General features: G+C 34.3%; 1 protein-coding gene across 8 annotated transcripts in view; it reads right to left on the bottom strand.

The window, feature by feature from the left end:
• The window catches only part of LOC115265592 (protein timeless), a 238,024-nt gene extending 224,560 nt beyond the window's left edge, over positions 1 to 13,464 (bottom strand). For 4 of the 8 annotated variants that reach the window (XM_062849715.1, XM_062849713.1, XM_062849712.1 and 1 more), the window contains exon 1: positions 12,623 to 13,464. The gene's annotated coding sequence lies outside the window, so the exon portion shown is untranslated. The remainder of the gene's footprint in view (positions 1 to 12,622) is intronic. The other 4 variants (XM_062849714.1, XM_062849716.1, XM_062849717.1 and 1 more) reach the window with 2 other exon arrangements.
• Between the last annotated feature and the right edge of the window lie 436 nt (positions 13,465 to 13,900).

The following is a 13,900-nucleotide window of genomic DNA, read 5'->3' as shown; positions in this document are numbered from 1 at the left end:
ATAGAGCTGAATGAAAAATAGCCCGAATTGACATCAGGCCGAATGTTCATTGAATCCACAGGCAGAATGATCACCATGCCCTCTTCGTCACACAGGTTGTACTTCCTGCTGCTTATAATGCTCACTCCATCAGAGATGTTTCCTTCTTTTTGTAATAGGCTGTTCTTTCAAGTCACACTGTAACATTTTCTTTACGGACCAACTGCTAAATTTTACAACATACCTAAGTGTTTCCTTCTTTTATCGAAGGTTTTTCTTTCGAGTGGCACTGTTGTGTAGCTTATGGCAGTTGAACTGTTAACTCTATGGTCGATTTGTCCCTTTAAGTTACATTGATAAAGAGTTGTTTAGCAACCAAATCACCGAACAGTATTATTTATCAGAGGGTTTTTCCTTCTTTTAAAATAGGATGTACTTTTGCAGTAGCATTTATGGTATTTTTGCATATTTTAACAATTGGGTTCTATGCAATAACACAAATCATGATACTTCAGATGATATTGGACTTAAAAATTAACTAAACCACTTCCAAATGACGAAAATATAAAAAAATCATGCAAATAATATGGTCTGATGTAAAACAGAGCCAATCATAATTAAGGTCAATTCATCTATTGTTCGCAAATTTCCACAATTTCCCTAAAAAAATTATTGAAAAAAACAGGTATTGTTTTAAATAAAATTTTTAGAAATAACTTTAAAACAAACAGAGCTAGGGGTAAAATGAACAGTTGGTTGAAACTTTATATAATTTTTATAAGATTCTAATCAAACTAGATGTACTGAAATCTCTTACGTATATCGTTAGATAACTAGAGTAAAAAGTTAAGAAAACATATTTTGCTTCAACAGAATAAGATTGTTCTTAGAAAATCCGCGTGTTTTAGTACATTTTTTCAAATAATTATTTCAATACACTGTAAACTTCATATAAGAAGTTTTAAAATCGTAGCACAAACAATTTACATCAAATTTACTGACAAGCAGTTACATATAGCGAAATTAAACGTTTAAATGAACTTTTAAATATGTGTTCATTTTACAATCGAAAAAAAAATAAAGAAAACTGTATAGTTTTGAGCAATTTTTATTATTCTAGAATGTTTAGAACATAATCCCACCCAAGATATTACATGGTAAAAATGCAAGATTTTTACATATTTCCATTAAAAATTCACCAAACGCTTAGGGTATTCATTTTACAACTATTTCCCCTACAATGAATGAATTTTTGAATGGTTCAGTTTGTCCTCATGGTGGCTATGTTCCTGTTCATATGTAGAAGAAGTTAAGAAAATTAACAAAAAATAAATAAAAAAAACTTTGTCGTAGTGCAAAATCTACAATAAAAATGGGCAATACAAGGTTTGCCGGGTCAGCTAGTATATAATAGAATGAAAACTGAAAATTGTATGTGAGTGGTTCCTGCTCCTCCGGCCGGACGACATATACTTGGTGAGATCTTTCTTAATTAACAATTTCATACATTTCAGGAAGGAAAATTATCTGTCTTAATAAAACCTTCTATAACCATGATAATCCAGACAAAATACTCAATTATACTGAATCCCAGACCATTCCCAAACCAAAATCCCAATGCTTTCTATTTACGAGGGCGTCGGTGAGTCGCTGGCACCTCGATAAATAGATATCATCCCTTCCCTACTATCCCTTCCCATGCTACGCTATATGTAGGTTAATTGAGGTAGGCCAAATTGTGTTTCTTTTCGTTTCAGAGAGCGAGTAATGGCGCTTAAGCCTAGGCTTGTAAGCCAGGACACATGGTCCAAATGCCTGTGCCCCATCCCTGAAGCAAAAAGGCCCATGGAGTGACAAAATTTCTTAGCTATGTCACTCCCAACGTTGGTGATTAAATACACTAAAACAATTACACTCACACCAACACATCTACATGATCTACTCAAATACAATTACACAATCTGAATCTTGCCGCATCACTCGCTTATAGTGAATCCCCATCCTCAATCAACCCATTCCATATATCCAACTCCTTGACACTTATGGGGGTGTCGGTGAGTTGCTGACCTCTTGTAAAGTAGGTGTCATATCATCACATCCTTTCCTATCCTCGTAACGGAGAAGATGGGCGTGGCCGGCAATGGAAGTTCTCATGTCTTTTTTACTTCAACCTCTGATTGGATAGCTATTCTTTCCCAAATAGCAATCCATAAGCAATTAGAATAGGAGTATTAAAGTTTTAACATGACAACTTTCAGTATGCAATCTACGAATTACTCCGTTACCACGCAACGCAACGCAACGCAACGCAACAAATTGAATATTTTAGGAGTCCCCAATAAATTTCATCATATCTTTCTTCGGAATTTCTTGCTAGGTTTCTTTCACAAAATCTTTCAAAAACTGTTCTAGAAATTCATCTATGGAGTTCTTTGAAAAATTCTCAAATATATTCTACTGAAATACTTACGGAAACTTCTTCAGGAATCCTTTGAGGAAATCAAATCCAAAATTCTTCTGAAGATTTATCACAAAAAATTCTCGAGGGATTCTCTCAGAAATTCCAGCAGGGAGGCTATCAGGAAGTTATATAAGGAAATTATTCAAAAGATTCCTCCGGATGTTTCTCCAAGAATTTTATAAGATTATCTTTCACAAAAAATAAAAAATTTCTGATGACGATGAACCTGGCCAAGAAATTTTTGCAGATATTCTTTCAAAAAATCTTTCAAGAGATAATTTTTTTTAAGAATACTTTCAGAAATTCCTCCACAGATTTCTTCAAAAATTGGTCTAGGGGTTGATACTTCTATTTCTCAATACTTATTTCACTATTTTTCCTGAGTTTCTCATGGATAATTCTACAATGAGTTTCTAAACAAAATTTTCCAAAGTTTTCTTCAGAAATTCTTGTAGAGATTCCTGCAAAAATATATTTAAGGATTACGGATTAGGTTTGTCATAGATTCCTCGGTATAGAAACTCCTGTAGAGATCTTTCCAACGATTCCTTCATAAATTTCTCTGAGAATTCCGTCAGAAATTCTTCCAGTATTTTTTTAGAAGATCATCTATAGAATATTTTAGAAATTCCAATTTCCTTCAGAAAGTCTTCTACTGATTTCTTTAGAAAGAAGAAATCTCTCATATCGCTTAGAAAATCTCCCATTGATCCCTTCCGAAATTGGTTCATGTTCTTTAGAGATTACTCCATAAATTTCTGCTAGAACTCATCTACAAAACTTTTCATCCTCTTTAACTCTTCCAAAAAATAATACATTTGGAATAATATCAGATATTTATCAAGATATTCCTTTAGAAAATCTGTTATTGGATTCCTTCAGGGATTTCTTCATAAAATCTCCTAGGGATTTGTTTTAGAAAATCCTCCAGAGATTCCTTAAGAAACTTTTTCAGGAATTCCTACAAAAATTCTCCTTACAAAATATATTCCGCTGGTTTTCCACAATTTTTGACAGGCAATCCTTCAGGAATTTCTTCTGAAACTTCTCCTGGAATTCTTGCAAGAATTTTACCATGAATTTCATCAGAAATTCTTGCTGAAATGTTTCCCAAGTTTTCATCAGATATATCTCCGGATCTTCCTGCAGGAATTACTACATTATTAGATTCTCGCATAATTTTATTCAGTGATTCAGATTTCTTCAGGATTTCCTCCTGTTAATTTTCCATGTCCATGATTTGTCTAATGTTTACTGAAAATTTTCTTAATATTTTCTAAGAAATATTTTAATTGAACTTCAGAAGAGACCTTTTGTACAGTTAATGGCGAATGTGGTTAAAACCAATTGAATAAGTTATCGAAAATTTGTAAAATAGATCGTTTGAGGATCCCTGAAAACCTCTGAAACTCTATCAAGTAAAAAGACACAAAAAAATTAAAAAAAATGTTTCTTCGAAACACCAAAATCCAACTAAAGGGTAAAATACTTAAAAAGAAAATAAATCATAACATTTTTTTTTGCAAATTGACAATGTTCAATTGCCATGGGGCACCATTGGACCGCGCTACGGCTCTGCTTACGATTTCACAAAAAAAAAATTGTGTCTACGATGCTTCGTTCACAAGTTATGATTTTTCAAAGAAAACGGCTCATAATTTAGACAATAATGGTCATCACTCAGGAACGGAGAATAACCACATCTTGAAACGTTTACAGAATACAGCATATAAAATTACCTTTCAAGAATGTTTTTTTGGGAATTTTTCTGGACTTCGAAAATAGTTTTTCCGACTTTTCCAACCAATTTTCCTCAACAGGGGAAAATTTTGTAAAAACTTTTTTTTAATTGTTGGAGAAATATGCTTAACATTTCACTAAAACAAACACATATGTCTACGATGCTTCGTTCTTGAGTTATGATTTTTCAAAGTAGGTGGTGTCTGTGGAAATGGAGTTTTCCAGAAAATTAGGCGACCTGATTCAGTTTTTGTTCATATATATGTTAACCCTACCTATGAAAAAAATTTCATTAAATTCTGAGAACCTTCGACCAATTTGTACGAGAATAAAAAAAAACAGGTGCTTTATATTATTTTCCATTCAAAGTTTTAATTACTCAATATTGTTTATCATTGAATGAAGAGATCTGGATATTCCTGAACAACTTCATTTTGCCACTGAAGTTAACTTTCATGCGTACATCAAACAAAGACACACACAGTGTTACCCACGTGTGCGTGGGAATTTGCATCAAAGCATGAACTGTTCTCGAAATCTCTTCCTGGATAAGCGTCTTCGTCTTATCGGTCACGTTTATCAGTTCAAGCCATTCACCGATACCAATCGAACGATGTCAGGCTATTTCATCGAACTGCGTCACATGGTTGACTAGAAAGATCACGAGGCACACTCGGAGGATTTGAAATGCAAAAGCATGTTTCTCGACAGAAAGCGGTGGCCGTGGCCATGCTCCGTTCGAAATACTAGTTGTGAACTTCATTTGGAGCTTGAGCTTTGTTGCATGCTGCGGTGGGAGAACTATGACAACGAAAAAGATGTGGACGGTTTGATCTATGAGATGAAGCTGTTACCGCTTGGCAAATCCAATCCGAGTTAGAGAAGAAGTCCATGATACCAAATCCAGATTAATTTCTAAAATGACAACAAAAGAGATAACGATGAGCTCTGATATGTAGTAAGGGAAACCATCCCCAATGTACAACAGAGTGTTCCTATTTTGGTCTTACTGAACAAAACATATTTAAGCGATGTGTTGGGAATGAGTAATTATACATACAGGGGATAGACAAAAAAAAATCACTTTTCAAAAAATGGTCAAAACGCTATAACTTTTTGAAAAATGCATCGAAAAATCTAAAATTTTAACTGGAAGTTGATCAACTAGTTGTGTAACAATGGTCGAAATTTGGCAAAGATCGGGTTATTCTACATGAAGTTAGAAAGATTCTAGGAAAAGTCATAACTATCCGATAGCCAACTTTGAACTGTTATATCTCCGGATTCAATGCACCAAATGTAATGAAATTTCGAGAGTTTATGACTTATACAATTAGCTTTCAAATTTTTTTTACATACCCTAAAGTTGTCGATACGGAAGAAAATTTACTGTTACTTTTTTTTCTTATTAATAATTTCAACTTTATTAAAACTTTTTTCAAAGCTCATATGAGTCATAAACGCTTAAAATTTCATTACATTCGGTTCATTGAATCCGGAGATATAACAGTTCAAAGTTGACTATCAGATGGTTATGATTTTTTCTAGAATCTTTCTAACTTCATGTAGAATAGTGCGATCTTTCCCAAATTTCGACCATTGATTAATGCACAACTAGTTGAACAACTCCCAGTAAAAATTTTAGATTTTTTGATGCACTTTTCAAAAAGTTACAGCTCAAAAATTTCCGAAAATTGATGGACATCATATTTGAATCATCCCTATGGCAATAGTGTATTTTGAAACGACGTATGAAAATCGGCTCATATTACTACAGCAGTACTTTTCGCCTTGCCTCCTAGAAGGTACCAATTACCCATTCATTTGTGCTCAGGACAAAGCTCAGGATATGGCAGTCCATTTACTACGAACATTTTCCACCAACAGTTTCATTCTGCATTGGTTCGATTTGCGTCGTCGTTTCAAAATCAATAGCTACTTTTCAGCCAGCCGTCATAAACACGTGACAACCGACGCACTGAATGAATCGTTCCCAATGCTAGACAAATGCGAGGCACAACACGGTTGTAGCTCAAGCGGCTAAAGTGGAAAATACACCAATTTTGACCCGCATGTACCAACGACCTTTACGCCGAAACGAATCAAAATCATCTCGTTATGGTGCCATCATGTGTAGGGAATTGTCAGTTCTAGGAACTTTTACGAGGCGTTACACTTCAATGCACATTTGAATTGAAGCCTTTAGTAAAAGTATCTATTTGATTGAAGTTATTGCTGTACTCCATGCTAGACATTTACTATGAAGAGAAAATTCAAGAGCATGTAGAATTTGACAAATGTAGCTGAGTGCCACAGGTAAGTACCCCCAGCCTCCATCTAGACATATACTTAATCGTGGAGAAGTATCCATAGAAAAACATGGTTTCGAGTTGAGCCATCTAGAAAATGGTCATGAATTGGTTTGTGTAGTCAGTATCGTGATGATACAGTATCGGACAACTAAAATGCGCCAAAACCGTTTCTCCATATAAACTAGTCAATGTTAGATTGACTTTAGATCTGCCCGTTATTTTTCAATCAATGATTTAATTTTTCTATGACGCACAACAAAATTCTTCAATTTTTGGAATGAGATTTTCTAATTGGCACAAAGCAATGAAATTTCTGTGTAACAGACCTCTGTTTTGATTCAAAGGGGGATCCAACATTGAAAAATTAACATCGATTTTTAATTTTATGAATTAAAAAAAATGCATACTTTGTTCAAAGTGCAAAGTATACTGAAATTCTATGACATAGAACATTAATCCATGATGAATATTAATGCAAGTGTATTTTTTTCTCAAAAGGTCCCTTAAATATCAGTTAAAATATCTGAAGACATCATTTGCAAAATTCCAAATGATTTTTTTTTTTCATTTTTTTCTGTCTGTAATCGTTGTGTACTGCAATTTTTTTTTGCAACTGTTTCTAAAGTATGTTGTGGTTTGTTACAACAAAATGAAATTGATTGATAACTGTCTAAAATGTTGCAATTTAAAGTTGAAAAGTTTGTATGGAAAAACAGTTTTAATGCATTTACATTGTCCCAAACTGTATAACCAACAGCAGATTGCATCTGTGGTTTCCATAGTATTCTCCTGAAAAGGCATTTGTCTTATCATTCGTTCAAAATCCGCACGAACCATATTTACCCCTTTCGTGCATTTCCCTTTTGTTTTTGAGCTTCTTCATTCTAATGCTGTACTGTGGTGACATCCTGTTCCAGTCTTGTACTGGGGCACATTATTTTCGCTGTAATCCACTTTTCTTCATCCGTAAGTCATTGGATACTTATGGAAAGCAGGAATGCCGGTGGAGAATGACAAGGGAGCCACGTGCTTCGCTTGAACATGCGTTGCATTGTAAATTTAGCAGTTGATGTACATGTTGATGTAGGGGTTGTTCATAAGGCTGTCCCAAGAACAAACGATTTTCTAAAAGTGAAGGTGCCAGGGCAATTTTTTAAAATCACGGTTTTTCATGAAAATTCTCGAAAAATCATTTTTTCGTTATATTTTTCCAACTTTTAAATTTTTTCAATATTTTTGTATTTTTCTTTGGACCTCTAGGCATTCTTCAAGGGTATAAGTTTTGAAAATATTGTGTTTATATTGACGGCAAAACTTTTTTTTTTTGTACTGATGAAAGGTCTATTTTTTGAGAATTTTTCATTAAAAATTGCCAAATAAATGCACGTTGCGCATTCTACCGTGACGTTACAACGTTTAACGCCTTTTCTGTCAGATTTTTCACTATAACTCGTAAATTCGACCATAAACCCTCAAATATTTTTGCATATTCTGATTCCTTGTAAAATTTCCAATAAGTATTATCTGTTGAACAGTTAGTTTTCATGGGAAAGTATGTTTAAAATGAGAATGAGTAGCGTGACGTTACAACGTTGTAACGTCACGCTACTCATTCCCACAACTGCACATCAATGCCTATACCTTAGACCATCCAAATCATTCTGGAGTTAAGGTCTTCATATCTACATCCGTAATAACGCATCGGGTGCATTTGAAACTTAGTATAGTGCGTTTTGGTAGTCATAGAAGATCAGTTGAATCATATGATACTTGTATACGCATCATAGAGGCATCCTGGATCATCCGAATTATTCTGAAGTTGAGAAATATGGTTTGAATTTAAAATGGTATATCAACAGAAGTGTACAAACATCAAATTTTTTCAAATCTAGAAGAAGTTTTGCGAAAGCTTGCTTCATAGCCGATTCATTACAAGGTGATGTTAGTTGTGCTTCTCTTCTTGAACAAGTTGGAATTCATGTCCCTAGTCGTAGTCTTCGTCTTCACAATTTTCTGTACATTTGTCCCGCTAGAACTAATTATGGACAAAATCAGCCTTTACAGAGTATGTGCCGCGTTTTTAATCAATGTTATGATGTTTTCGACTTTAGTGTTTCTCGTGTAGTAAAAAGAATAGATTTAAGAATGTATTGTGTTAGAGTAAGATGGGCGTACATGTCATTGATGTTTGTATTTTAACTTGTTGACGAATAAATAATAATAATAATAATAATGATAATAATAATAATAGCACAACTAAACTGTCGTTCTAAGCATATCTGTACAATGTTGTTTTCCTACGCATACTGTCCCTCTACTCTAACTAAAGTTACAACTTAAAATCAATGTCAGAAAGATGCTTGACGTTATCGTGGAATATTTATTTGTGATGTAAAATGAAAAAAAAAATGAATTAACTTCAAATGGCTTCAAAACACGGCAAGAATGCAAATTAACATGAGACAGATATGTATGCTTAGAAGGGCAGTCCCCTTGATAAAAACATTTTGGTTTTAAAAATCCACCCACTGGGTCAGAAGCTATAAGTAAAACTATGTAAAAAAGTTGTACATGTCCTTTAAGGGTTAACTTTCGTTGCTACTGCTGATGCTGAAAAATTTGAAACATATTTTTTTGCATTTAGTAGGCCCGTAATGATGATCTTGATCAAATATTCAAGTGAGAAATACTTTTACTTTTTGATACAGTTTTTTTACGCTTAAGATTTTTTTTTTCTTTTCTACTATGCTTCTACCGCTTCGCACACCTTCCATTTTTAATACTCTAGTATACAGACACCAATTTTTTAATGTTTTCAAGAAAGATCAACAAAGAGTATGTTATTTTCTTCGTTAGAATGCTTGCTCTATGAGTTCGTAGAAACTTTTTTGGGTCTAGTATTCAAAATTAAATGGAAGTCAGTCGTTAGCGTATTTGAAACAGTCTATACCTGTTTTGACAATTAATTCTGATGTAGTAAGAAACTAGAAGATATTTTTTGTTATCTAGTACGTAATATTTGAGGGTGATCAACACCCTACAAATAGAAATGTGTTTTTTATATAAATAATCGCAATAGGATATTTTAACCAATATTGATTTCCCTAAAACCTGAAACTCGGTAAGCTGATGAGCATTTTTAGTGCAGAATCATGCCCTGAGTTCGAAAACACGAAAGAAAAAAAAATACAGTATAACGCAAATTTTTTCGACTTTCCATACAAGGTTGATGATTTGAAATCGATTTTTGTTCTATTTTTAAGCAAAGTCGCTCACTTCAAACATCTCATTCTCCGTAATCATTGCTCCGATTGAGCTGAAATTTTTACTGTAACTCGCCTACATATGATATGTCAAATAAACGTCGAGAAAGAATTTTTAAATTGCTTTTTTTTATTGAAAAAAATACATTTCTTCAAGAGTTTTTGGGAATTTTGCTAAAATTTAAGGAGAACGTCCCTAAAACTCGCCAATATCTTGAATTTCATCACTCTGACGCAAAACCAGCATTCAGATGGTCGAATGGTATTGTATTCAGTTTTTAATTTATGGACAAAGATTTAAAATTGGTTGAACAAAACGCAGTATATTTGAATTTAAGTAAATTGCATATTTTGAAAAGTTGTAAAGCTCGATATTGAGCTTAAACACAAAAACTGTTCTACTTAAAATTTTTTGAAGGTCGGTTTCGAAACCAGCGCTAAATTGTGCTTCAAAAATTTTGGGCGTTGACAGAAGTTCACGTTTCGTTTTATTTTGTAAACTTGTGTAATTGAATAAAATTGATCACAACATAAAAAGTCTGAAAACGTTATTCGGTAGTTTTACACTTAAATTTGCTTGGAAAAATGTAAAAACCATTGTTTATTTCAGTTTTGCTAATAAATCACTTGCACCGACTATTCGTACACGGATCATATTACGGAGTTAAAATTTAACATTGGTTCTTGTAGTGGCGCATCCTATTGAATTCTTATGGGACCCACCACTATAGGAACTCTACCACCACTATAGATGCAAAGAAGCAAAAAAATTAAGGAAAATAATTGTTTAAAATAGGTTTTTCGTCAACTCCTGAACACAAAACTGAATTAATGTTATTAATTTGTTATGCTGCATCTATTAAAATGTCATTTGCAAGCTTTTTGGTCAATATAGTACTAAACTGGCACTACCACCACTATTGGTACTACCTCCACTAAAGGGGCTTTTACCCTATACGCAATATATCAAAAAATTAGAGATGTCTTTTTTCTTATCAAAAGTTATCAGCCGTTTTGTATTTTTTTTTCAATTTTGAAAATCGGTGGTTGCCAACATGCTGGAAAAAAGTTTTGGTATAAAAATTCATTGCAAATGCATTTTCCTTATTTTCTTGGCGAGGACTTTTGGAAAATCGCCACCTAAAACATTTTTGAAGGCAAGGTGTAAATAGCGGGCCGGCCTCAGCGAGAGTTACTCTATTGCGAAAATGTTTTATTCTACTTGAATATTTGACCTTGTCATTAGAATCAACTATAGGGCATAGACAAAATGATCGGAACAGGCAAAATTTTCACTTTTCTACATAGAAATGGACAAATGGTTGTTACCTGTTGAAAAAAAGAATCAAACCAAATTCAATGAACCAAATGCAATGAAATTTTGAGCATTCATGACTTATATGATAAGCATTGAAAAACATTTGACATAACCTAAAATTGTTAACACGGAGAAAAATTATAGCGTTTAGATTATTTTTCTAATATAACACCAAATTATCCAAAATTTCAATATTGCTTTATAATAAAGAGATGGTAATTATAGTTTTTTTATTTCCCTCTAATTGACTTCAATTTGAATATGTTTTGAAGGAAACTAATAAAATAATCGGCTTTAAATTGAAAAAGTAATGGGAAGCATATTAAAACTAGACCAATTTACAAAAAAATCATAAAATAAATGAAATTGTTGTTACTTTTTTTCTTATTATTAATTTCAAATTAAGTTAATCTTTTTTCAAAACTCATTATATGAGTCATACACGCTCAAAATTTCACTGCATTCGGTTCATTGAATCCGGAGATATATCAGAACAAAGTTGGTTAATTATGACTTTTTCTAGAATCTTTCTAACTTCATGTAGAATAGCAAGATCTTTCCCAAATTTCGACCACTGATACACAACTAGTTGATCAACTTACAGTAAAAATTTGATTTTTGATGCACTTTTCAATAAGTTCCAGCCATTTGACCATTTTAAGAAAAGTGAAAATTTTGGCTATCCCGATCATTTTGTCTATCCCCTGTATGTATTCATTCATCATTAAAATATCATTGAAAATATAACTATTATTGAATTTTTTCATACTACAGAGTGCCTTACACAGAGTTCAATTGGCATTTCAAACAAACATCTAACAATTCACAAGCAGTCCTAGCTTGTACACTTCATTAGTCGTGAACCACTCGGCAGAGGAGTGAGATGGGCCACCTGCCGTGGAAAGCTGCTTACGCTTGATTAGGTCGAATTGTCGCAAACCCTAAAATATGTATGGATGTCAACGCGCTTCCACTCATTGCTACATTACTCACACAACATTTTCTTCCACGCTATTTACCAGCACTGAATGCAAACATTGCGCTTCACGAAAAATCTCCTCAGTATCAATGGGTGGTTGTAATTTCATTGGAGAAGAAACTTTCCGGGAATTTACCCTAATTGAGACTGAGATTTTTTTTCCATAGCTCGATGTTTTTCAATCACATCCTTGAAATACACCCGAAGTATTACACGACAAAACATTTAGCAGGATGCTACGAACTTCGTTTTGGTTAACTAACAGTACTATCAAACAGAGGTATTTCATATTAGAAAAAAGGAAGATTAACAGTTTCCTAACAAAATAAATAAATTATAATGAAAACAATTACCATGGATATGGTCTTAAATCTGGCCTGAGAAAACCTCGTTATAGTTCCAAAACTATGTATGCAAATTGTTTCAAAAAGATTAACACGCAAATGTACTTACACAACGCATGCTTTCGACACGTATTAGAAAACGTTCTAAACCAAGCAAACGGTAATAATGTAAAATGCCTCACATCCTGGGGGATGTTATTCAACAATGCATGATGGCTCCACTTACCTGTAGGCTCGGGGAGATTCTCCAGTTTCAAGATGACGCATATAATCAACCCGGCTCACCAGTCGAGTCTGTTTTTCATTCTCCAAATGTTTTTGTGTGATTGCGGTTGAATGTACCAAACGAATGCAGCTGATCAAGTTCAGTCCTTGTTTGTCCGTGATGCTCTCCAGTGAATGAATCCAATCGAGATAGTGAAATTCAGTAAGCCTCTACAGCACACACGTATGTTCTTTTCACATTTGTATTTTACAAGACAGAAAACGTGACTTACACCACAGTCATTAGCTGCACACTATTCTTTATTCAATATATGCACTCGGTTGTTGAGCCTCTAGTCTAGTAGGTTACTAATTCTATTGCATCTGGTACGTGTAACGTTCACCTTTCCCAGCTACGTACGTATGAACGACGCCACTTAAACACCACACAGTCGCGCATTGAAGTAGTGCATTTTGCAGGAACACTGTGCCACTACTCACTACGATTCTCTATAGTCACTTGAGCCCAACACTAGATCAGAGCAAGTGTATATCAACTTAATTAGTATGCTTCGTTACTAATAACCAAGTTATCAAAAACTTCAATCCTGTTGTCACACTTATCCATCCGAATGCTCAATGCCATTAACCAATTTCACTAATTAGGCTTCACTCTACGCCTTAACACTTGGATCCACACGATGCCAGTTTCCCGACGGATAGCTAAGGAGTGATGTACACCTAGGAAACGTACCAACTTGTAACCTAATTGTAACGTTGATTGTTACGTTGGAGCACGAAAACACACTTCCGCTAACGTTCACATCCAACCGTAGAATGATGAACCGGAGCAGTTGCAAGCGAGCAACAGATTAGAAAGACCTAGGCTCTAGGCATCGTGCGTCGTCCATCGTTGTCGTCGTCGGTTGCTTCAGGGTGAGGATGGTAGCTGATGCTACCGCCCCTTCACCCTATGCAACCGGATCTCAGCTCACCGGCAACCACCCCGTCCGTGGTTGGCAAAATACACCCACACTTGTTCGTGTTTGTTGTCGTTTTCACGCAGCATGGCTTCATCTCGATCGGAGCCGGTAAACAGGGAAATATAACTGCATTCGTTAGGCCGGCTGTCCATATACCCGGTTGTTCATTCGTTCATGTGCTAGGGTTTGCCGACGTTGAAAATTACTTTGATCTTTTGAACACGCGAACGATTTTTTTAAATTCTGTGAGACAATATTCAAGCTCCGATCTTAAGATATTAGTAGTTTTAACCATAAAACTAGTACAGGTATACTTC

The sequence above is a fragment of the Aedes albopictus genome, chromosome 2, assembly GCF_035046485.1.
Source record: "Aedes albopictus strain Foshan chromosome 2, AalbF5, whole genome shotgun sequence".
Lineage (NCBI taxonomy): Eukaryota > Metazoa > Arthropoda > Insecta > Diptera > Culicidae > Aedes > Aedes albopictus.
Note: the sequence above shows the minus strand (reverse complement) of the source record. Positions and strands in the feature narration are given on the sequence as shown.